The sequence below is a fragment of the Rhopilema esculentum genome, chromosome 19 (genome assembly GCF_057945365.1).
Source record: "Rhopilema esculentum isolate cy_ngs chromosome 19, ASM5794536v1, whole genome shotgun sequence".
Classification (NCBI taxonomy): Eukaryota; Metazoa; Cnidaria; class Scyphozoa; order Rhizostomeae; family Rhizostomatidae; genus Rhopilema; species Rhopilema esculentum.
In genome coordinates, this window is record NC_142833.1 from 2,936,216 (window position 1) to 2,961,266 (window position 25,051).

General features: G+C 31.1%; 1 long non-coding RNA gene across 4 annotated transcripts in view; it reads right to left on the reverse strand.

Annotated features, from left to right (window-relative positions):
- Window positions 1–603: 603 nt before the first annotated feature.
- Window positions 604–25,051, reverse strand: part of LOC135688217 (uncharacterized) — a 75,673-nt gene continuing 51,225 nt past the window's right edge. The window contains exons 4-7 of one of the 4 annotated variants that reach the window (XR_016144917.1): window positions 6,239–6,285; window positions 5,895–5,941; window positions 1,051–1,097; window positions 604–753 (exon numbers count right to left, since the gene is read on the reverse strand). This is a non-coding gene — a long non-coding RNA (uncharacterized LOC135688217). Of the gene's footprint in view, window positions 754–1,050; window positions 1,098–5,791; window positions 5,942–6,238; window positions 6,286–12,313; window positions 12,370–25,051 lie in introns of those variants that run through there. The other 3 variants (XR_016144918.1, XR_016144919.1, XR_016144920.1) reach the window with 3 other exon arrangements.

Genomic DNA, 25,051 nt, shown 5'->3' on the forward strand with positions numbered 1-25,051 from the left:
TAAATACATGTTGCAAACAACATTTCGGGTAGTTTCGGTGAATTTTAGGCTTTTACTTTTAAAAAAAGGACTTAGTCATTTTTGAAAAGTTTCATGACCCCGGACCTGCAAAAAAGTTCAAAAAATCTGAAATTTTTCAAAAATTTTTTTTTACTCGAAAGAACCAAGAGAGTCTTAATAAACGTTCCAAAGAACATTTTGGGTAGTTTCGGTGAATTTTAGGCTCTTATTTTAAAAAGAAGGACTTAGTCATTTTTGAAAAGTTTCATGACCCCCGGACCTGCAAAAAAGTTCAAAAAATCTGAAATTTTTCCAAAAATTTTTTTTACTCGAAACAACCAAGCGAGTCTAAATAAAGGTTCCGAAAAACATTTCGGGTAGTTTCGGTTAATCTTGGGCTCTTATTTTAAAGATAACGACTAGTCATTTTTGAAAAATTTCATGATCCTGGGCCTGCAAAAAAGTTCAAAGAATCTGAAATTTTCCCAAAAATTTTTTTTACTCGAAACAACCTAGAGAGTCTAATTACACGTTGCGAACAACATCTCGGGTAGTTTCGGTTAATTTTAGGCTCTTATTTTAAAAAAAAGGACTTAGTCATTTTTGACAAATTTCATGACCCCGGACCTGCAAAAAAGTTCAAAAAATCTGAAATTTTTCAAAAATTTTCTTTTACCTAAAAGAACCAAAAATGCTAAGAAAATACCTTTCTAAAAGGTTTTGATGACTTCTGGTTGAACCTCCAAGAGATATCTTGAAAAAAGTAAGAAATAATATACCTAAGATGGTTGAGACTAAAGCTTGAAAAACACGAGAAAGGTTATGAATTTTAAAAAACATTTTTTTACTCAAAACAACCAAGAGAGTCTTAATAAAGGTTCCGAAGAACATGTCGGGTAGTTTCGGTTAATCTTGGGCTCTTACTTTAAAGATAACGACTAGTCATTTTTGAAAAATTTCATGATCCCGGGACTGCAAAAAAGTTCAAAAAATCTGAAATTTTCCAAAAATTTTCTTTTACCTAAAGAACCAAAAATGTTAAAAAAATACCTTTCTAAAACATTTTGATGACTTCTGGTTGAACCTCCAAGAGATATCTTGAAAAAAGTAAGAAATAATATACCTAAGATGGTTGAGACTAAAGCTTGAAAAACACGAGAAAGGTTATGAATTTTCAAAAACATTTTTTTACTCAAAACAACCAAGAGAGTCTTAATAAAGGTTCCGAAGAACATGTCGGGTAGTTTCGGTTAATCTTGGGCTCTTACTTTAAAGATAACGACAAGTCATTTTTAAAAAATTTCATGATCCCGGGCCTGCAAAAAAGTTCAAAGAATCTGAAATTTTGCCAAAAATTTTTTTTACTCGAAACAACCTAGAGAGTCTAAATACAGGTTGCAAACAACATCTCGGGTAGTTTCGGTTAATTTTAGGCTCTTATTTTAAAAAAAAGGACTTAGTCATTTTTGAAAAGTTTCATGACCCCGGACCTGCAAAAAAGTTCAAAAAATCTGAAATTTTCCCAAAAATTTTTTTTACTCGAAACAACCTAGATAGAGAGTCTAATTACACGTTGCGAACAACATCTCGGGTAGTTTCGGTTAATTTTAGGCTCTTATTTTAAAAAAAAGGATTTAGTCATTTTTGAAAAGTTTCATGACCCTGGACCTGCAAAAAAGTTCAAAAAATCTGAAATTTTCCAAAAATTTTCTTTTACCTAAAGAACCAAAAATGTTAAAAAAATACCTTTCTAAAACATTTTGATGACTTCTGGTTGAACCTCCAAGAGATATCTGGAAAAAAGTAAGAAATAATATACCTAAGATGGTTGAGACTAAAGCTTGAAAAACACGAGAAAAGTTATGAATTTTCAAAAACATTTTTTTACTCAAAACAACCAAGAGAGTCTTAATAAAGGTTCCGAAGAACATGTCGGGTAGTTTCGGTTAATCTTGGGCTCTTACTTTAAAGATAACGACAAGTCATTTTTAAAAAATTTCATGATCCCGGGCCTGCAAAAAAGTTCAAAGAATCTGAAATTTTCCCAAAAATTTTTTTTACTCGAAACAACCTAGATAGAGAGTCTAATGACACGTTGCGAACAACATCTCGGGTAGTTTCGGTTAATTTTAGGCTCTTATTTTAAAAAAAAGGATTTAGTCATTATTGAAAAGTTTCATGACCCCGGACCTGCAAAAAAGTTCAAAAAATCTGAAATTTTTCAATAATTTTTTTTTACTCGAAACAACCAATAGAGTCTTAATACATGTTGCGAAAAACATTTCTGGCAGTTTTGGTGAATTTTAGGCTTTTATTTTAAAAAAAGGACGTAGTCATTTTTGAAATGTTTCATGACCCCGGACCTGCAAAAAAGTTCAAAAAATCTGAAATTTTTCAATAATTTTTTTTTACTCGAAACAACCAAGAGAGTCTTAATACATGTTGCGAAAAACATTTCGAGCAGTTTTGGTGAATTTTAGGCTCTTACTTTTAAAAAAAGGACTTGGTCATTTTTGAAAAGTTTCATGACCCCGGACCTGCAAAAAAGTTCAAAAAATCTGAAATTTTTCAAAATTTTTTTTTACTCGAAAGAACCAAGAGAGTCTTAATAAACGTTCCAAAGAACATTTCGGGCAGTTTCGGTGAATTTCAGGCTCTTATTTTTAAAAATAGGACTTAGTCATTTTTGAAAAGTTTCATGACCCCGGACCTGCAAAAAAGTTCAAAAAATCTGAAATTTTTCAAAAAAATTTTTTTACTCGAAAGAACCAAGAAAGTCTAAATACACGTTGCGAACAACATCTCGGGTAGTTTTGGTTAATTTTAGGCTCTTATTTAAAAAAAAGGATTTAGTCATTTTTGAAAAGTTTCATGACCCCGGACCTGCAAAAAAGTTCAAAAAATCTGAAATTTTTCAATAATTTTTTTTTACTCGAAACAACCAATAGAGTCTTAATACATGTTGCGAAAAACATTTCGGGCAGTTTTGGTGAATTTTAGGCTTTTATTTTAAAAAAAGGACGTAGTCATTTTTGAAATGTTTCATGACCCCGGACCTGCAAAAAAGTTCAAAAAATCTGAAATTTTTCAATAATTTTTTTTTACTCGAAACAACCAAGAGAGTCTTAATATAGTTGCGAAAAAACATTTCGGGCAGTTTTGGTGAATTTTAGGCTTTTATTTAAAAAAAAGGCCTTAGTGATTTTTGAAAAATTTCATGATCCCGGGCCTGCAAAAAAGTTCAAAAAATCTGAAATTTTCCCAAAAATTTTTTACTCAAAACAACCTAGAGAGTCTAAATACACGTTGCAAACAACATTTCGGGTAGTTTCTGTGAATTTTAGGCTCTTATTTTAAAAAGAAGGTCTTAGTCATTTTTGAAAAGTCTCCGGACCTGCAAAAAAATTCAAAAAATCTGAAATTTTTCACAAATTTTTTTTACTCGAAACACCCAAGAGAGTCTTAATTAACGTTCTGAAGAACATTTCAGGTAGTTTCGGTGAATTTTAGGCTCTTATTTTAAAAAAAAGGACTTAGTCTTTTTTGAAAAGTTTCATGACCCCGGACCTGCAAAAAAGTTCACAAAATCTGAAATTTTTCAAAAATTTTTTTTTACTCGAAACAACCAAGAGAGTCTTAATATAGTTGCGAAAAAACATTTCGGGCAGTTTTGGTGAATTTTATTTAGGCTTTTATTTAAAAAAAAGGCCTTAGTGATTTTTGAAAAATTTCATGATCCCGGGCCTGCAAAAAAGTTCAAAAAATCTGAAATTTTCCCAAAAATTTTTTACTCAAAACAACCTAGAGAGTCTAAATACACGTTGCAAACAACATTTCGGGTAGTTTCTGTGAATTTTAGGCTCTTATTTTAAAAAGAAGGTCTTAGTCATTTTTGAAAAGTCTCCGGACCTGCAAAAAAATTCAACAAATCTGAAATTTTTCACAAATTTTTTTTACTCGAAACACCCAAGAGAGTCTTAATTAACGTTCTGAAGAACATTTCAGGTAGTTTCGGTGAATTTTAGGCTCTTATTTTAAAAAAAAGGACTTAGTCTTTTTTGAAAAGTTTCATGACCCCGGACCTGCAAAAAAGTTCACAAAATCTGAAATTTTTCAAAAATTTTTTTTTACTCGAAACAACCAAGAGAGTCTTAATATAGTTGCGAAAAAACATTTCGGGCAGTTTTGGTGAATTTTATTTAGGCTTTTATTTAAAAAAAAGGCCTTAGTGATTTTTGAAAAATTTCATGATCCCGGGCCTGCAAAAAAGTTCAAAAAATCTGAAATTTTCCCAAAAATTTTTTACTCAAAACAACCTAGAGAGTCTAAATACACGTTGCAAACAACATTTCGGGTAGTTTCTGTGAATTTTAGGCTCTTATTTTAAAAAGAAGGTCTTAGTCATTTTTGAAAAGTCTCCGGACCTGCAAAAAAATTCAAAAAATCTGAAATTTTTCACAAATTTTTTTTACTCGAAACACCCAAGAGAGTCTTAATTAACGTTCTGAAGAACATTTCAGGTAGTTTCGGTGAATTTTAGGCTCTTATTTTAAAAAAAAGGACTTAGTCTTTTTTGAAAAGTTTCATGACCCCGGACCTGCAAAAAAGTTCAAAAAATCTGAAATTTTTCAAAAAATTTTTTTTACTCGAAACAACCAAGAGAGTCTTAATATAGTTGCGAAAAAACATTTCGGGCAGTTTTGGTGAATTTTAGGCTTTTATTTAAAAAAAAGGCCTTAGTGATTTTTGAAAAATTTCATGATCCCGGGCCTGCAAAAAAGTTCAAAAAATCTGAAATTTTTCAAAAATTTTTTTTTACTCGAAAGAACCAAGAGAGTCTTAATAAACGTTCCAAAGAACATTTTGGGTAGTTTCGGTGAATTTTAGGCTCTTATTTTAAAAAGAAGGACTTAGTCATTTTTGAAAAGTTTCATGACCCCCGGACCTGCAAAAAAGTTCAAAAAATCTGAAATTTTTCCAAAATTTTTTTTTACTCGAAACAACCAAGAGAGTCTTAATAAACGTTCCAAAGAACATTTTGGGTAGTTTCGGTGAATTTTAGGCTGTTATTTTAAAAAGAAGGACTTAGTCATTTTTGAAAAGTTTCATGACCCCCGGACCTGCAAAAAAGTTCACAAAATCTGAAATTTTCCCAAAAATTTTTTTTACTCGAAACAACCTAGAGAGTCTAAATACATGTTGCAAACAACATTTCGGGTAGTTTCGGTGAATTTTAGGCTTTTACTTTTAAAAAAAGGACTTAGTCATTTTTGAAAAGTTTCATGACCCCGGACCTGCAAAAAAGTTCAAAAAATCTGAAATTTTTCAAAAATTTTTTTTACTCGAAAGAACCAAGAGAGTCTTAATAAACGTTCCAAAGAACATTTTGGGTAGTTTCGGTGAATTTTAGGCTCTTATTTTAAAAAGAAGGACTTAGTCATTTTTGAAAAGTTTCATGACCCCCGGACCTGCAAAAAAGTTCAAAAAATCTGAAATTTTTCCAAAAATTTTTTTTACTCGAAACAACCAAGCGAGTCTAAATAAAGGTTCCGAAAAACATTTCGGGTAGTTTCGGTTAATCTTGGGCTCTTATTTTAAAGATAACGACTAGTCATTTTTGAAAAATTTCATGATCCTGGGCCTGCAAAAAAGTTCAAAGAATCTGAAATTTTCCCAAAAATTTTTTTTACTCGAAACAACCTAGAGAGTCTAATTACACGTTGCGAACAACATCTCGGGTAGTTTCGGTTAATTTTAGGCTCTTATTTTAAAAAAAAGGACTTAGTCATTTTTGACAAATTTCATGACCCCGGACCTGCAAAAAAGTTCAAAAAATCTGAAATTTTTCAAAAATTTTCTTTTACCTAAAAGAACCAAAAATGCTAAGAAAATACCTTTCTAAAAGGTTTTGATGACTTCTGGTTGAACCTCCAAGAGATATCTTGAAAAAAGTAAGAAATAATATACCTAAGATGGTTGAGACTAAAGCTTGAAAAACACGAGAAAGGTTATGAATTTTCAAAAACATTTTTTTACTCAAAACAACCAAGAGAGTCTTAATAAAGGTTCCGAAGAACATGTCGGGTAGTTTCGGTTAATCTTGGGCTCTTACTTTAAAGATAACGACTAGTCATTTTTGAAAAATTTCATGATCCCGGGACTGCAAAAAAGTTCAAAAAATCTGAAATTTTCCAAAAATTTTCTTTTACCTAAAGAACCAAAAATGTAAAAAAAATACCTTTCTAAAACATTTTGATGACTTCTGGTTGAACCTCCAAGAGATATCTTGAAAAAAGTAAGAAATAATATACCTAAGATGGTTGAGACTAAAGCTTGAAAAACACGAGAAAGGTTATGAATTTTCAAAAACATTTTTTTACTCAAAACAACCAAGAGAGTCTTAATAAAGGTTCCGAAGAACATGTCGGGTAGTTTCGGTTAATCTTGGGCTCTTACTTTAAAGATAACGACAAGTCATTTTTAAAAAATTTCATGATCCCGGGCCTGCAAAAAAGTTCAAAGAATCTGAAATTTTGCCAAAAATTTTTTTTACTCGAAACAACCTAGAGAGTCTAAATACAGGTTGCAAACAACATCTCGGGTAGTTTCGGTTAATTTTAGGCTCTTATTTTAAAAAAAAGGACTTAGTCATTTTTGAAAAGTTTCATGACCCCGGACCTGCAAAAAAGTTCAAAAAATCTGAAATTTTCCCAAAAATTTTTTTTACTCGAAACAACCTAGATAGAGAGTCTAATTACACGTTGCGAACAACATCTCGGGTAGTTTCGGTTAATTTTAGGCTCTTATTTTAAAAAAAAGGATTTAGTCATTTTTGAAAAGTTTCATGACCCTGGACCTGCAAAAAAGTTCAAAAAATCTGAAATTTTCCAAAAATTTTCTTTTACCTAAAGAACCAAAAATGTTAAAAAAATACCTTTCTAAAACATTTTGATGACTTCTGGTTGAACCTCCAAGAGATATCTGGAAAAAAGTAAGAAATAATATACCTAAGATGGTTGAGACTAAAGCTTGAAAAACACGAGAAAAGTTATGAATTTTCAAAAACATTTTTTTACTCAAAACAACCAAGAGAGTCTTAATAAAGGTTCCGAAGAACATGTCGGGTAGTTTCGGTTAATCTTGGGCTCTTACTTTAAAGATAACGACAAGTCATTTTTAAAAAATTTCATGATCCCGGGCCTGCAAAAAAGTTCAAAGAATCTGAAATTTTCCCAAAAATTTTTTTTACTCGAAACAACCTAGATAGAGAGTCTAATGACACGTTGCGAACAACATCTCGGGTAGTTTCGGTTAATTTTAGGCTCTTATTTTAAAAAAAAGGATTTAGTCATTATTGAAAAGTTTCATGACCCCGGACCTGCAAAAAAGTTCAAAAAATCTGAAATTTTTCAATAATTTTTTTTTACTCGAAACAACCAATAGAGTCTTAATACATGTTGCGAAAAACATTTCTGGCAGTTTTGGTGAATTTTAGGCTTTTATTTTAAAAAAAGGACGTAGTCATTTTTGAAATGTTTCATGACCCCGGACCTGCAAAAAAGTTCAAAAAATCTGAAATTTTTCAATAATTTTTTTTTACTCGAAACAACCAAGAGAGTCTTAATACATGTTGCGAAAAACATTTCGAGCAGTTTTGGTGAATTTTAGGCTCTTACTTTTAAAAAAAGGACTTGGTCATTTTTGAAAAGTTTCATGACCCCGGACCTGCAAAAAAGTTCAAAAAATCTGAAATTTTTCAAAATTTTTTTTTACTCGAAAGAACCAAGAGAGTCTTAATAAACGTTCCAAAGAACATTTCGGGCAGTTTCGGTGAATTTCAGGCTCTTATTTTTAAAAATAGGACTTAGTCATTTTTGAAATGTTTCATGACCCCGGACCTGCAAAAAAGTTCAAAAAATCTGAAATTTTTCAAAAAAATTTTTTTACTCGAAAGAACCAAGAAAGTCTAAATACACGTTGCGAACAACATCTCGGGTAGTTTTGGTTAATTTTAGGCTCTTATTTAAAAAAAAGGATTTAGTCATTTTTGAAAAGTTTCATGACCCCGGACCTGCAAAAAAGTTCAAAAAATCTGAAATTTTTCAATAATTTTTTTTTACTCGAAACAACCAATAGAGTCTTAATACATGTTGCGAAAAACATTTCGGGCAGTTTTGGTGAATTTTAGGCTTTTACTTTTAAAAAAAGGACTTAGTCATTTTTGAAAAGTTTCATGACCCCGGACCTGCAAAAAAGTTCAAAAAATCTGAAATTTTTCAAAAATTTTTTTTTACTCGAAAGAACCAAGAGAGTCTTAATAAACGTTCCAAAGAACATTTTGGGTAGTTTCGGTGAATTTTAGGCTCTTATTTTAAAAAGAAGGACTTAGTCATTTTTGAAAAGTTTCATGACCCCCGGACCTGCAAAAAAGTTCAAAAAATCTGAAATTTTTCCAAAAATTTTTTTTACTCGAAACAACCAAGAGAGTCTTAATAAACGTTCCAAAGAACATTTTGGGTAGTTTCGGTGAATTTTAGGCTTTTACTTTTAAAAAAAGGACTTAGTCATTTTTGAAAAGTTTCATGACCCCGGACCTGCAAAAAAGTTCAAAAAATCTGAAATTTTTCAAAAATTTTTTTTTACTCGAAAGAACCAAGAGAGTCTTAATAAACGTTCCAAAGAACATTTTGGGTAGTTTCGGTGAATTTTAGGCTCTTATTTTAAAAAGAAGGACTTAGTCATTTTTGAAAAGTTTCATGACCCCCGGACCTGCAAAAAAGTTCAAAAAATCTGAAATTTTTCCAAAAATTTTTTTTACTCGAAACAACCAAGAGAGTCTTAATAAACGTTCCAAAGAACATTTTGGGTAGTTTCGGTGAATTTTGGGCTCTTATTTTAAAAAGAAGGACTTAGTCATTTTTGAAAAGTTTCATGACCCCCGGACCTGCAAAAAAGTTGACAAAATCTGAAATTTTCCCAAAAATTTTTTTTACTCGAAACAACCTAGAGAGTCTAATTACACGTTGCGAACAACATCTCGGGTAGTTTCGGTTAATTTTAGGCTCTTATTTTCAAAAAAAGGACTTAGTCATTTTTGACAAATTTCATGACCCCGGACCTGCAAAAAGTTCAAAAAATCTGAAATTTTTCAAAAATTTTCTTTTACCTAAAAGAACCAAAAATGCTAAGAAAATACCTTTCTAAAAGGTTTTGATGACTTCTGGTTGAACCTCCAAGAGATATCTGGAAAAAAGTAAGAAATAATATACCTAAAATGGTTGAGACTAAAGCTTGAAAAACACGAGAAAGGTTATGAATTTTCAAAAACATTTTTTTACTCAAAACAACCAAGCGAGTCTAAATAAAGGTTCCGAAAAACATTTCGGGTAGTTTCGGTTAATCTTGGGCTCTTATTTTAAAGATAACGACTAGTCATTTTTGAAAAATTTCATGATCCTGGGCCTGCAAAAAAGTTCAAAGAATCTGAAATTTTCCCAAAAATTTTTTTTACTCGAAACAACCTAGAGAGTCTAATTACACGTTGCGAACAACATCTCGGGTAGTTTCGGTTAATTTTAGGCTCTTATTTTAAAAAAAAGGACTTAGTCATTTTTGACAAATTTCATGACCCCGGACCTGCAAAAAAGTTCAAAAAATCTGAAATTTTTCAAAAATTTTCTTTTACCTAAAAGAACCAAAAATGCTAAAAAAATACCTTTCTAAAAGGTTTTGATGATTTCTGGTTGAACCTCCAAGAGATATCTGGAAAAAAGTAAGAAATAATATACCTAAAATGGTTGACACTAAAGCTTGAAAAACACGAGAAAGGTTATGAATTTTCAAAAACATTTTTTTAATCAAAACAACCAAGAGAGTCTTAATAAAGGTTCCGAAAAACATTTCGGGTAGTTTCGGTGAATCTTGGGCTCTTATTTTAAAGATAACGACTAGTCATTTTTGAAAAATTTCATGATCCCGGGACTGCAAAAAAGTTCAAAAAATCTGAAATTTTCCCAAAAATTTTTTTTACTCGAAACAACCTAGATAGAGAGTCTAATTACACGTTGCGAACAACATCTCGGGTAGTTTCGGTTAATTTTAGGCTCTTATTTTAAAAAAAAGGATTTAGTCATTTTTGAAAAGTTTCATGACCCTGGACCTGCAAAAAAGTTCAAAAAATCTGAAATTTTCCAAAAATTTTCTTTTACCTAAAGAACCAAAAATGTTAAAAAAATACCTTTCTAAAACATTTTGATGACTTCTGGTTGAACCTCCAAGAGATATCTGGAAAAAAGTAAGAAATAATATACCTAAGATGGTTGAGACTAAAGCTTGAAAAACACGAGAAAAGTTATGAATTTTCAAAAACATTTTTTTACTCAAAACAACCAAGAGAGTCTTAATAAAGGTTCCGAAGAACATGTCGGGTAGTTTCGGTTAATCTTGGGCTCTTACTTTAAAGATAACGACAAGTCATTTTTAAAAAATTTCATGATCCCGGGCCTGCAAAAAAGTTCAAAGAATCTGAAATTTTCCCAAAAATTTTTTTTACTCGAAACAACCTAGATAGAGAGTCTAATGACACGTTGCGAACAACATCTCGGGTAGTTTCGGTTAATTTTAGGCTCTTATTTTAAAAAAAAGGATTTAGTCATTATTGAAAAGTTTCATGACCCCGGACCTGCAAAAAAGTTCAAAAAATCTGAAATTTTTCAATAATTTTTTTTTACTCGAAACAACCAATAGAGTCTTAATACATGTTGCGAAAAACATTTCTGGCAGTTTTGGTGAATTTTAGGCTTTTATTTTAAAAAAAGGACGTAGTCATTTTTGAAATGTTTCATGACCCCGGACCTGCAAAAAAGTTCAAAAAATCTGAAATTTTTCAATAATTTTTTTTTACTCGAAACAACCAAGAGAGTCTTAATACATGTTGCGAAAAACATTTCGAGCAGTTTTGGTGAATTTTAGGCTCTTACTTTTAAAAAAAGGACTTGGTCATTTTTGAAAAGTTTCATGACCCCGGACCTGCAAAAAAGTTCAAAAAATCTGAAATTTTTCAAAATTTTTTTTCACTCGAAAGAACCAAGAGAGTCTTAATAAACGTTCCAAAGAACATTTCGGGCAGTTTCGGTGAATTTCAGGCTCTTATTTTTAAAAATAGGACTTAGTCATTTTTGAAAAGTTTCATGACCCCGGACCTGCAAAAAAGTTCAAAAAATCTGAAATTTTTCAAAAAAATTTTTTTACTCGAAAGAACCAAGAAAGTCTAAATACACGTTGCGAACAACATCTCGGGTAGTTTTGGTTAATTTTAGGCTCTTATTTAAAAAAAAGGATTTAGTCATTTTTGAAAAGTTTCATGACCCCGGACCTGCAAAAAAGTTCAAAAAATCTGAAATTTTTCAATAATTTTTTTTTACTCGAAACAACCAATAGAGTCTTAATACATGTTGCGAAAAACATTTCGGGCAGTTTTGGTGAATTTTAGGCTTTTATTTTAAAAAAAGGACGTAGTCATTTTTGAAATGTTTCATGACCCCGGACCTGCAAAAAAGTTCAAAAAATCTGAAATTTTTCAATAATTTTTTTTTACTCGAAACAACCAAGAAAGTCTAAATACACGTTGCGAACAACATCTCGGGTAGTTTCGGTTAATTTTAGGCTCTTATTTAAAAAAAAGGATTTAGTCATTTTTGAAAAGTTTCATGACCCCGGACCTGCAAAAAAGTTCAAAAAATCTGAAATTTTTCAATAATTTTTTTTTACTCGAAAGAACCAAGAGAGTCTTAATAAACGTTCCAAAGAACATTTTGGGTAGTCTCGGTGAATTTTAGGCTCTTATTTTAAAAAGAGGGACTTAGTCATTTTTGAAAAGTTTCATGACCCCCGGACCTGCAAAAAAGTTCAAAAAATCTGAAATTTTTCCAAAATTTTTTTTCACTCGAAACAACCAAGAGAGTCTTAATAAACGTTCCAAAGAACATTTTGGGTAGTTTCGGTGAATTTTAGGCTCTTATTTTAAAAAGAAGGACTTAGTCATTTTTGAAAAGTTTCATGACCCCCGGACCTGCAAAAAAGTTCACAAAATCTGAAATTTTCCCAAAAAATTTTTTTACTCGAAACAACCTAGAGAGTCTAAATACATGTTGCAAACAACATTTCGGGTAGTTTCGGTGAATTTTAGGCTCTTATTTTAAAAAAAAGGACTTGGTCATTTTTGAAAAGTTTTATGACCCTGGACCTGCAAAAAAGTTCAAAAAATCTGAAATTTTCCAAAAATTTTCTTTTACCTAGAGAACCAAAAATGTTAAAAAAATACCTTTCTTAAACGTTTTAATGACTTCTGGTTGAACCTCCAAGAGATATCTGGAAAAAAGTAAGAAATAATATACCTAAAATGGTTGAGACTAAAGCTTGAAAAACACGAGAAAGGTTATGAATTTTCAAAAACATTTTTTTACTCAAAACAACCAAGAGAGTCTTAATAAAGGTTCCGAAAAACATTTCGGGTAGTTTCGGTGAATCTTGGGCTCTTATTTTAAAGATAACGACTAGTCATTTTTGAAAAATTTCATGATCCCGGGCCTGCAAAAAAGTTCAAAGAATCTGAAATTTTCCCAAAAATTTTTTTTACTCGAAACAACCTAGAGAGTCTAATTACACGTTGCGAACAACATCTCGGGTAGTTTCGGTTAATTTTAGGCTCTTATTTTAAAAAAAAGGACTTAGTCATTTTTGAAAAGTTTCATGACCCCGGACCTGCAAAAAAGTTCAAAAAATCTGAAATTTTCCAAAAATTTTCTTTTACCTAAAGGAACCAAAAATGCTAAGAAAATACCTTTCTAAAACGTTTTGATGACTTCTGGTTGAACCTCCAAGAGATATCTGGAAAAAAGTAAGAAATAATATACCTAAAATGGTTGAGACTAAAGCTTGAAAAACACGAGAAAGGTTATGAATTTTCAAAAACATTTTTTTATTCAAAACAACCAAGAGAGTCTTAATAAAGGTTCCGAAAAACATTTCGGGTAGTTTCGGTGAATCTTGGGCTCTTATTTCAAAGATAACGACTAGTCATTTTTGAAAAATTTCATGATCCCGGGCCTGCAAAAAAGTTCAAAAAACCGGAAATTTTCCCAAAATTTTTTTTTACTCGAAACAACCTAGAGAGTCTAATTACACATTGCGAACAACATCTCGGGTAGTTTCGGTTAATTTTAGGCTCTTGTTTGAAAAAAAGGACTTGGTCATTTTTGAAAGGTTTCATGACCTTGGACCTGCAAAAGAGTTCAAAAAATGTGAAATTTTCCAAAAATTTTCTTTTACCTAAAAGAACCAAAAATGCTAAGAAAATACCTTTCTAAAACGTTTTGATGACTTCTGGATGAACCTCCAAGAGATATCTGGAAAAAAGTAAGAAACAATATACCTAAAATGGTTGAGACTAAAGCTTGAAAAACACGAGAAAGGTTATGAATTTTCAAAAACATTTTTTTACTCAAAACAACCAAGAGAGTCTTAATAAAGGTTCCGAAAAACATTTCGGGTAGTTTCGGTGAATCTTGGGCTTTTATTTTAAAGATAACGACTAGTCATTTTTGAAAAATTTCATGATCCCGGGCCTGCAAAAAAGTTCAAAAAATCTGAAATTTTCCAAAAATTTTCTTTTACCTAAAAAATCCATAAATGCTAAGAAAATACCTTTCTAAAATGTTTTGATGTTTTCTGGTTGAACCTCCAAGAGATATCTGGAAAAAAGTAAGAAATAATATACCTAAAATGGTTGAGACTATAGCTTGAAAAACACGAGAAAGGTTATGAATTTTCAAAAACATTTTTTTACTCAAAACAACCAAGAGAGTCTTAATAAAGGTTCCGAAAAACATTTCGGGTAGTTTCGGTGAATCTTGGGCTCTTATTTTAAAGATAACGACTAGTCATTTTTGAAAAATTTCATGATCCCGGGCCTGCAAAAAAGTTCAAAAAACCGGAAATTTTCCCAAAATTTTTTTTTACTCGAAACAACCTAGAGAGTCTAAGTACACGTTGCGAACAACATCTCGGGTAGTTTCGGTTAATTTTAGGCTCTTATTTGAAAAAAAAGGACTTGGTCATTTTTGAAAAGTTTCATGACCTTGGACCTGCAAAAGAGTTCAAAAAATCTGAAATTTTCCAAAAATTTTCTTTTACCTAAAAGAACCAAAAATGCTAAGAAAATACCTTTCTAAAATGTTTTGATGACTTCTGGTTGAACCTCCAAGAGATATCTGGAAAAAAGTAAGAAATAATATACCTAAAATGGTTGAGACTAAAGCTTTAAATACACGAGAAAGGTTATGAATTTTCAAAAATATTTTTTTACTCAAAACAACCAAGAGAGTCTTAATAAAGGTTCCGAAAAACATTTCGGGTAGTTTCGGTTAATTTTAGGCTTTTATTTTGAAGATAAGGACTTAGTCATTTTTGAGAAGTTTCATGACCTTGGACCTGCAAAAAAGTTCAAAAAATCTGAAATTTTTCAAAAAAATTTTTTTACTCGAAACAACCAAGAGAGTCTTAATAAACGTTTTGAAGAACATTTCGGGTAGTTTCGGTGAATTTTAGGCTCTTATTTTGAAGATAACTCCTTTTTGAAAAGTTTCATGACCCCGGACCTGCAAAAAAGTTCAAAAAATCTGAAATTTTTCAATAATTTTTTTTTACTCAAAACAACCAAGAGAGTCTAATTACACGTTGCGAACAGCATCTCGGGTAGTTTCGGTTAATTTTAGGCTCTTATTTGAAAAAAAAGACTTAGTCATTTTTGAAAAGTTTCATGACCCCGGACCTGCAAAAAAGTTCAAAAAATCTGAAATTTTCCAAAAATTTTCTTTTACCTAAAAGAACCAAAAATGCTAAGAAAATACCTTTCTAAAATGTTTTGATGACTTCTGGTTGAACCTCCAAGAGATATCTGGAAAAAAGTAAGAAATAATATACCTAAAATGGTTGAGACTAAAGCTTTAAATACACGAGAAAGGTTATGAATTTTCAAAAACATTTTTTTACTCAAAACAACCAAGAGAGTCTTAATAAAGGTTCCGAAAAACATTTCGGGTAGTTTCGGTTAATTTTAGGCTTTTATTTTGAAGATAAGGACTTAGTCATTTTTGAGAAGTTTCATGACCCCGGACCTGCAAAAAAGTTCAAAAAATCTGAAATTTTTCAAAAAAATTTTTTTACTCGAAACAACCAAGAGAGTCTTAATAAACGTTTTGAAGAACATTTAGGGTAGTTTCGGTGAATTTTAGGCTCTTATTTTGAAGATAAGTCATTTTTGAAAAGTTTCATGACCCCGGACCTGCAAAAAAGTTCAAAAAATCTGAAATTTTCCAAAAATTTTCTTTTACCTAAAAGAACCAAAAATGCTAAGAAAATACCTTTCTAAAATGTTTTGATGACTTCTGGTTGAACCTCCAAGAGATATCTGGAAAAAAGTAAGAAATAATATACCTAAAATGGTTGAGACTATAGCTTGAAAAACACGAGAAAGGTTATCAATTTTCAAAAACATTTTGCTACTCAAAACAACCAAGAGAGTCTTAATAAAGGTTCCGAAAAACATTTCGGGTAGTTTCGGTGAATCTTGGGCTCTTATTTCAAAGATAACGACTAGTCATTTTTGAAAAATTTCATGATCCCGGGCCTGCAAAAAAGTTCAAAAAACCGGAAATTTTCCCAAAATTTTTTTTTACTCGAAACAACCTAGAGAGTCTAATTACACGTTGCGAACAACATTTCGGGTAGTTTCGGTTAATTTTAGGCTCTTATTTGAAAAAAAGGACTTGGTCATTTTTGAAAGGTTTCATGACCTTGGACCTGCAAAAGAGTTCAAAAAATCTGAAATTTTCCAAAAATTTTCTTTTACCTAAAAGAACCAAAAATGCTAAGAAAATACCTTTCTAAAACGTTTTGATGACTTCTGGATGAACCTCCAAGAGATATCTGGAAAAAAGTAAGAAACAATATACCTAAAATGGTTGAGACTAAAGCTTGAAAAACACGAGAAAGGTTATGAATTTTCAAAAACATTTTTTTACTCAAAACAACCAAGAGAGTCTTAATAAAGGTTCCGAAAAACATTTCGGGTAGTTTCGGTGAATCTTGGGCTTTTATTTTAAAGATAACGACTAGTCATTTTTGAAAAATTTCATGATCCCGGGCCTGCAAAAAAGTTCAAAAAACCGGAAATTTTCCCAAAATTTTTTTTTACTCGAAACAACCTAGAGAGTCTAATTACACGTTGCGAACAACATCTCGGGTAGTTTCGGTTAATTTTAGGCTCTTATTTGAAAAAAAAGGACTTGGTCATTTTTGAAAAGTTTCATGACCTTGGACCTGCAAAAGAGTTCAAAAAATCTGAAATTTTCCAAAAATTTTCTTTTACCTAAAAGAACCAAAAATGCTAAGAAAATACCTTTCTAAAATGTTTTGATGACTTCTGGTTGAACCTCCAAGAGATATCTGGAAAAAAGTAAGAAATAATATACCTAAAATGGTTGAGACTAAAGCTTTAAATACACGAGAAAGGTTATGAATTTTCAAAAACATTTTTTTACTCAAAACAACCAAGAGAGTCTTAATAAAGGTTCCGAAAAACATTTCGGGTAGTTTCGGTTAATTTTAGGCTTTTATTTTGAAGATAAGGACTTAGTCATTTTTGAGAAGTTTCATGACCCCGGACCTGCAAAAAAGTTCAAAAAATCTGAAATTTTTCAAAAAAATTTTTTTACTCGAAACAACCAAGAGAGTCTTAATAAACGTTTTGAAGAACATTTCGGGTAGTTTCGGTGAATTTTAGGCTCTTATTTTGAAGATAACTCATTTTTGAAAAGTTTCATGACCCCGGACCTGCAAAAAAGTTCAAAAAATCTGAAATTTTTCAATAATTTTTTTTTACTCAAAACAACCAAGAGAGTCTAATTACACGTTGCGAACAGCATCTCGGGTAGTTTCGGTTAATTTTAGGCTCTTATTTGAAAAAAAAGACTTAGTCATTTTTGAAAAGTTTCATGACCCCGGACCTGCAAAAAAGTTCAAAAAATCTGAAATTTTCCAAAAATTTTCTTTTACCTAAAAGAACCAAAAATGCTAAGAAAATACCTTTCTAAAATGTTTTGATGTTTTCTGGTTGAACCTCCAAGAGATATCTGGAAAAAAGTAAGAAACAATATACCTAAAATGGTTGAGACTATAGCTTGAAAAACACGAGAAAGGTTATCAATTTTCAAAAACATTTTTCTACTCAAAACAACCAAGAGAGTCTTAATAAAGGTTCCGAAAAACATTTCGGGTAGTTTCGGTGAATCTTGGGCTCTTATTTCAAAGATAACGACTAGTCATTTTTGAAAAATTTCATGATCCCGGGCCTGCAAAAAAGTTCAAAAAACCGGAAATTTTCCCAAAATTTTTTTTTACTCGAAACAACCTAGAGAGTCTAATTACACGTTGCGAACAACATCTCGGGTAGTTTCGGTTAATTTTAGGCTCTTATTTGAAAAAAAAGACTTAGTCATTTTTGAAAAGTTTCATGACCCCGGACCTGCAAAAAAGTTCAAAAAATCTGAAATTTTCCAAAAATTTTCTTTTACCTAAAAGAACCAAAAATGCTAAGAAAATACCTTTCTAAAATGTTTTGATGTTTTCTGGTTGAACCTCCAAGAGATATCTGGAAAAAAGTAAGAAACAATATACCTAAAATGGTTGAGACTATAGCTTGAAAAACACGAGAAAGGTTATCAATTTTCAAAAACATTTTTCTACTCAAAACAACCAAGAGAGTCTTAATAAAGGTTCCGAAAAACATTTCGGGTAGTTTCGGTGAATCTTGGGCTCTTATTTCAAAGATAACGACTAGTCATTTTTGAAAAATTTCATGATCCCGGGCCTGCAAAAAAGTTCAAAAAACCGGAAATTTTCCCAAAATTTTTTTTTACTCGAAACAACCTAGAGAGTCTAATTACACGTTGCGAACAACATCTCGGGTAGTTTCGGTTAATTTTAGGCTCTTATTTGAAAAAAAGGACTTGGTCATTTTTGAAAGGTTTCATGACCTTGGACCTGCAAAAGAGTTCAAAAAATCTGAAATTTTCCAAAAATTTTCTTTTACCTAAAAGAACCAAAAATGCTAAGAAAATACCTTTCTAAAACGTTTGGATGACTTCTGGATGAACCTCCAAGAGATATCTGGAAAAAAGTAAGAAACAATATACCTAAAATGGTTGAGACTAAAGCTTGAAAAACACGAGAAAGGTTATGAATTTTCAAAAACATTTTTTTACTCAAAACAACCAAGAGAGTCTTAATAAAGGTTCCGAAAAACATTTCGGGTAGTTTCGGTGAATCTTGTGCTCTTATTTTAAAGATAACGACTAGTCATTTTTGAAAAATTTCATGATCCCGGGCCTGCAAAAAAGTTCAAAACACCGGAAATTTTCCCAAAATTTTTTTTTACTCGAAACAACCTAGAGAGTCTAATTACACGTTGCGAACAACATCTCGGGTAGTTTCGGTTAATTTTAGGCTCTTATTTGAAAAAAAAGGACTTGGTCATTTTTGAAAAGTTTCATGACCTTGTACCTGCAAAAGAGTTCAAAAAATCTGAAATTTTCCAAAAATTTTCTTTTACCTAAAAGAACCAAAAATGCTAAGAAAATACCTTTCTAAAATGTTTTGATGACTTCTGGTTGAACCTCCAAGAGATATCTGGAAAAAAGTAAGAAATAATATACCTAAAATGGTTGAGACTAAAGCTTGAAAAACACGAGAAAGGTTATGAATTTTCAAAAACATTTTTTTACTCAAAACAACCAAGAGAGTCTTAATAAAGGTTCCGAAAAACATTTCGGGTAGTTTCGGTGAATCTTGGGCTTTTATTTTAAAGATAACGACTAGTCATTTTTGAAAAATTTCATGATCCCGGGCCTGCAAAAAGTTCAAAAAATCTGAAATTTTCCAAAAATTTTCTTTTACCTAAAAAATCCATAAATGCTAAGAAAATACCTTTCTAAATTGTTTTGATGTTTTCTGGTTGAACCTCCAAGAGATATCTGGAAAAAAGTAAGAAATAATATACCTAAAATGGTTGAGACTATAGCTTGAAAAACACGAGAAAGGTTATGAATTTTCAAAAACATTTTTTTACTCAAAACAACCAAGAGAGTCTTAATAAAGGTTCCGAAAAACATTTCGGGTAGTTTCGGTGAATCTTGTGCTCTTATTTTAAAGATAACGACTAGTCATTATTGAAAAATTTCATGATCCCGGGCCTGCAAAAAAGTTCAAAAAACCGGAAATTTTCCCAAAATTTTTTTTTACTCGAAACAACCTAGAGAGTCTAATTACACGTTGCGAACAACATCTCGGGTAGTTTCGGTTAATTTTAGGCTCTTATTTGAAAAAAAAGGACTTGGTCATTTTTGAAAAGTTTCATGACCTTGGACCTGCAAAAGAGTTCAAAAAATCTGAAATTTTCCAAAAATTTTCTTTTACCTAAAAGAACCAAAAATGCTAAGAAAATACCTTTCTAAAATGTTTTGATGACTTCTGGTTGAACCTCCAAGAGATATCTGGAAAAAAGTAAGAAATAATATACCTAAAATGGTTGAGACTAAAGCTTTAAATACACGAGAAAGGTTATGAATTTTCAAAAACATTTTTTTACTCAAAACAACCAAGAGAGTCTTAATAAAGGTTCCGAAAAACATTTCGGGTAGTTTCGGTTAATTTTAGGCTTTTATTTTGAAGATAAGGACTTAGTCATTTTTGAGAAGTTTCATGACCCCGGACCTGCAAAAAAGTTCAAAAAATCTGAAATTTTTCAAAAATTTTTTTTTACTCGAAACAACCAAGAGAGTCTTAATAAACGTTTTGAAGAACATTTCGGGTAGTTTCGGTGAATTTTAGGCTCTTATTTTGAAGATAACTCATTTTTGAAAAGTTTCATGACCCCGGACCTGCAAAAAAGTTCAAAAAATCTGAAATTTTTCAATAATTTTTTTTTACTCAAAACAACCAAGAGAGTCTTAATAAACATTTTGAAGAATATTTTGGGTAGTTTCGGTGATTTTTAGGCTCTTATTCTAAAAAAAAGGACTTAGTCATTTTTGAAAAGTTTCATGACCACGGACCTGCAAAAAAAGTTCAAAAAATCTGAAATTTTTAAAAAAATTTTTTTTACTCGAAACAACCAAGAGAGTCTTAATAAACATTTTGAAGAACCTTTTGGGTAGTTTCGGTGATTTTTAGGCCTTTATTCTTAAAAAAGGACTTAGTCATTTTTGAAAAGTTTCATGACCCTGGACCTGCAAAAAGTTGAAAAAATCTGAAATTTTCTTAAAATTCTTTTTTACTCGAAACAACCTAGAGAGCCTAATTAAACGTCGCGAACAACATCTCGGGTTGTTTCGGTTAATTTTAGGCTTTTTTTTGAAGATAAGGACTTAGTCATTTTTGAAAAGTTCCATGACCCCGGACCTGCAAAAAAGTTCACAAAATCTGAAATTTTTCAATAATTTTTTTTTACTCGAAACAACCAAGAGAGTCTTAATACACGTTCCGAAGAACATTTCGGGTATTTTCGGTGAATTTTAGGCTCTTATTCTAAAAAAAAGGACTTAGTCATTTTTGAAAAGTTTCATGACCCCAGACCTGCAAAACAGTTCAAAAAATCTGAAATTTTTCCAAAATTTTTTTTTACTCGAAACAACCAAGACAGTCTTAATACACGTTGCGAAAAACATTTCGGGCAGTTTTGGTGAATTTTAGGCTTTTATTTTAAAAAAAAGGACTCAGTCATTTTTGAAAAGTTTCATGACCCCAGACCTGCAAAACAGTTCAAAAAATCTGAAATTTTTCCAAAATTTTTTTTTACTCGAAACAACCAAGACAGTCTTAATACACGTTGCGAAAAACATTTCGGGCAGTTTTGGTGAATTTTAGGCTTTTATTTTAAAAAAAAGGACTCAGTCATTTTTGAAAAGTTTCATGACCCTGGACCTGCAAAAAAGTTCAAAAAATCTGAAATTTTCCCAAAAGTTTTTTTTACTCGAAACAACCTAGAGAGTCTAATTACACGTTGCGAACAACATCTCGGGCAGTTTTGGCGAATTTTAGGCTTTTATTTAAAAAAAAAAGGACCTAGTCATTTTTGAAAAGTTTCATGACCCTGGACCTGCAAAAAAGTTCAAAAAATCTGAAAGTTTTCAAAAATTTTTTTTTACTTGAAAGAACCAAGCGAATCCTAATACACTTTGTGAAAAACATTTCGAGCAGTTTTGGTGAATTTTAGGCTTTTATTTTAAAAAAAAGGACTTAGTCATTTTTGAAAAGTTTCATGACCCCGGACCTGCAAAAAAGTTCAAAAAATCTGAAATTTTTCAATAATTTTTTCTTACTCGAAACAACCAAGAGAGTCTTAAAAAACAATTTGAAGAACATTTCTGGTAGTTTCCTGTGATTTTTAGGCTCTTTTTTAGAAGATAAGGACTTAGTCATTTCTGAAAAGTTTCATGACCCAGGACCTGCAAAAAAGTTCAAAAAATCTGAAATTTTTCAATAATGTTTTTTTACTCGAAACAACCAAGAGGGTCTTAATAAATGTTGCGAAAAACATTTCGGGCAGTTTTGGTGAATTTTAGGCTTTTATTTAAAACAAAAGGACTTAGTCATTTTTGAAAAGTTTCATGACCCCGGACCTGCAAAAAAGTTCAAAAAATCTGAAATTTTTCAAAAAATCTTTTTTACCCAAAACAACCAAGAGAGTCTTAAAAAACAATTTGAAGAACATTTCTGGTAGTTTCCTGTGATTTTTAGGCTCTTTTTTTGAAGATAAGGACTTAGTCATTTCTGAAAAGTTTCATGACCCCGGACCTGCAAAAAAGTTCAAAAAATCTGAAATTTTTCAATAATGTTTTTTTACTCGAAACAACCAAGAGAGTCTTAATACATGTTGCGAAAAACATTTCGGGCAGTTTTGGTGAATTTTAGGCTTTTATTTAAAAAAAAAGGACTTAGTCATTTTTGAAAAGTTTCATGACCCCGGACCTGCAAAAAAGTTCAAAAAATCTGAAATTTTTCAAAAAATCTTTTTTACCCGAAACAACCAAGAGAGTCTTAATAAACGTTTTGAAGAACATTTCGGGTAGTTTCGGTGAATTTAAGGCTCTTATTTTGAAGATAAGGACTTATTCATTTTTGAAAAGTTTCATGACCCCGGACCTGCAAAAAAGTTCAAAAAATCTGGAATTTTCCAAAAATTTTCTTTTACCTAAAAGAACCAAAAATGCTAAGAAAATACCTTCCTAAAATGTTTTGATGACTTCTGGTTGAACCTCCAAGAGATATCTGGAAAAAAGTAAGAAATAATATACCTAAAATGGTTGAGACTAAAGCTTGAAAAACACGAGAAAGGTTATGAATTTTCAAAAACATTTTTTTACTCAAAACAACCAAGAGAGTCTTAATAAAGGTTCTGAAAAACATTTCGGGTAGTTTCGGTAAATCTTAGGCTCTTACTCTAAAAAAAAGGACTGAGTCATTTTTGAAAAGTTTCATGACCCGGGACCTGCAAAAAAGTTCAAAAAATCTGAAATTTTTCAAAAAATCTTTTTTACTCGAAACAACCTAGAGAGTCTAATTACACGTTGCGAACAACATCTCGGGTAGTTTCGGTTAATTTTAGGCTCTTATTTGAAAAAAAAGGACTTGGTCATTTTTGAAAAGTTTCATGACCTTGGACCTGCAAAAGAGTTCAAAAAATCTGAAATTTTCCAAAAATTTTCTTTTACCTAAAAGAACCAAAAATGCTAAGAAAATACCTTTCTAAAATGTTTTGATGACTTCTGGTTGAACCTCCAAGAGATATCTGGAAAAAAGTAAGAAATAATATACCTAAAATGGTTGAGACTAAAGCTTTAAATACACGAGAAAGGTTATGAATTTTCAAAAACATTTTTTTACTCAAAACAACCAAGAGAGTCTTAATAAAGGTTCCGAAAAACATTTCGGGTAGTTTCGGTTAATTTTAGGCTTTTATTTTGAAGATAAGGACTTAGTCATTTTTGAGAAGTTTCATGACCCCGGACCTGCAAAAAAGTTCAAAAAATCTGAAATTTTTCAAAAAAATTTTTTTACTCGAAACAACCAAGAGAGTCTTAATAAACGTTTTGAAGAACATTTCGGGTAGTTTCGGTGAATTTTAGGCTCTTATTTTGAAGATAACTCATTTTTGAAAAGTTTCATGACCCCGGACCTGCAAAAAAGTTCAAAAAATCTGAAATTTTTCAATAATTTTTTTTTACTCAAAACAACCAAGAGAGTCTAATTACACGTTGCGAACAGCATCTCGGGTAGTTTCGGTTAATTTTAGGCTCTTATTTGAAAAAAAAGACTTAGTCATTTTTGAAAAGTTTCATGACCCCGGACCTGCAAAAAAGTTCAAAAAATCTGAAATTTTCCAAAAATTTTCTTTTACCTAAAAGAACCAAAAATGCTAAGAAAATACCTTTCTAAATTGTTTTGATGTTTTCTGGTTGAACCTCCAAGAGATATCTGGAAAAAAGTAAGAAATAATATACCTAAAATGGTTGAGACTATAGCTTGAAAAACACGAGAAAGGTTATCAATTTTCAAAAACATTTTTCTACTCAAAACAACCAAGAGAGTCTTAATAAAGGTTCCGAAAAACATTTCGGGTAGTTTCGGTGAATCTTGGGCTCTTATTTCAAAGATAACGACTAGTCATTTTTGAAAAATTTCATGATCCCGGGCCTGCAAAAAAGTTCAAAAAACCGGAAACTTTCCCAAAATTTTTTTTTACTCGAAACAACCTAGAGAGTCTAATTACACGTTGCGAACAACATCTCGGGTAGTTTCGGTTAATTTTAGGCTCTTATTTGAAAAAAAGGACTTGGTCATTTTTGAAAGGTTTCATGACCTTGGACCTGCAAAAGAGTTCAAAAAATCTGAAATTTTCCAAAAATTTTCTTTTACCTAAAAGAACCAAAAATGCTAAGAAAATACCTTTCTAAAACGTTTGGATGACTTCTGGATGAACCTCCAAGAGATATCTGGAAAAAAGTAAGAAACAATATACCTAAAATGGTTGAGACTAAAGCTTGAAAAACACGAGAAAGGTTATGAATTTTCAAAAACATTTTTTTACTCAAAACAACCAAGAGAGTCTTAATAAAGGTTCCGAAAAACATTTCGGGTAGTTTCGGTGAATCTTGGGCTTTTATTTTAAAGATAACGACTAGTCATTTTTGAAAAATTTCATGATCCCGGGCCTGCAAAAAAGTTCAAAAAATCTGAAATTTTCCAAAAATTTTCTTTTACCTAAAAAATCCATAAATGCTAAGAAAATACCTTTCTAAATTGTTTTGATGTTTTCTGGTTGAACCTCCAAGAGATATCTGGAAAAAAGTAAGAAATAATATACCTAAAATGGTTGAGACTATAGCTTGAAAAACACGAGAAAGGTTATGAATTTTCAAAAACATTTTTTTACTCAAAACAACCAAGAGAGTCTTAATAAAGGTTCCGAAAAACATTTCGGGTAGTTTCGGTTAATTTTAGGCTTTTATTTTGAAGATAAGGACTTAGTCATTTTTGAGAAGTTTCATGACCCCGGACCTGCAAAAAAGTTCAAAAAATCTGAAATTTTTCAAAAAAATTTTTTTACTCGAAACAACCAAGAGAGTCTTAATAAACGTTTTGAAGAACATTTCGGGTAGTTTCGGTGAATTTTAGGCTCTTATTTTGAAGATAACTCATTTTTGAAAAGTTTCATGACCCCGGACCTGCAAAAAAGTTCAAAAAATCTGAAATTTTTCAATAATTTTTTTTTACTCAAAACAACCAAGTGAGTCTTAATAAACATTTTGAAGAATATTTTGGGTAGTTTCGGTGATTTTTAGGCTCTTATTCTAAAAAAAAGGACTTAGTCATTTTTGAAAAGTTTCATGACCACGGACCTGCAAAAAAAGTTCAAAAAATCTGAAATTTTTAA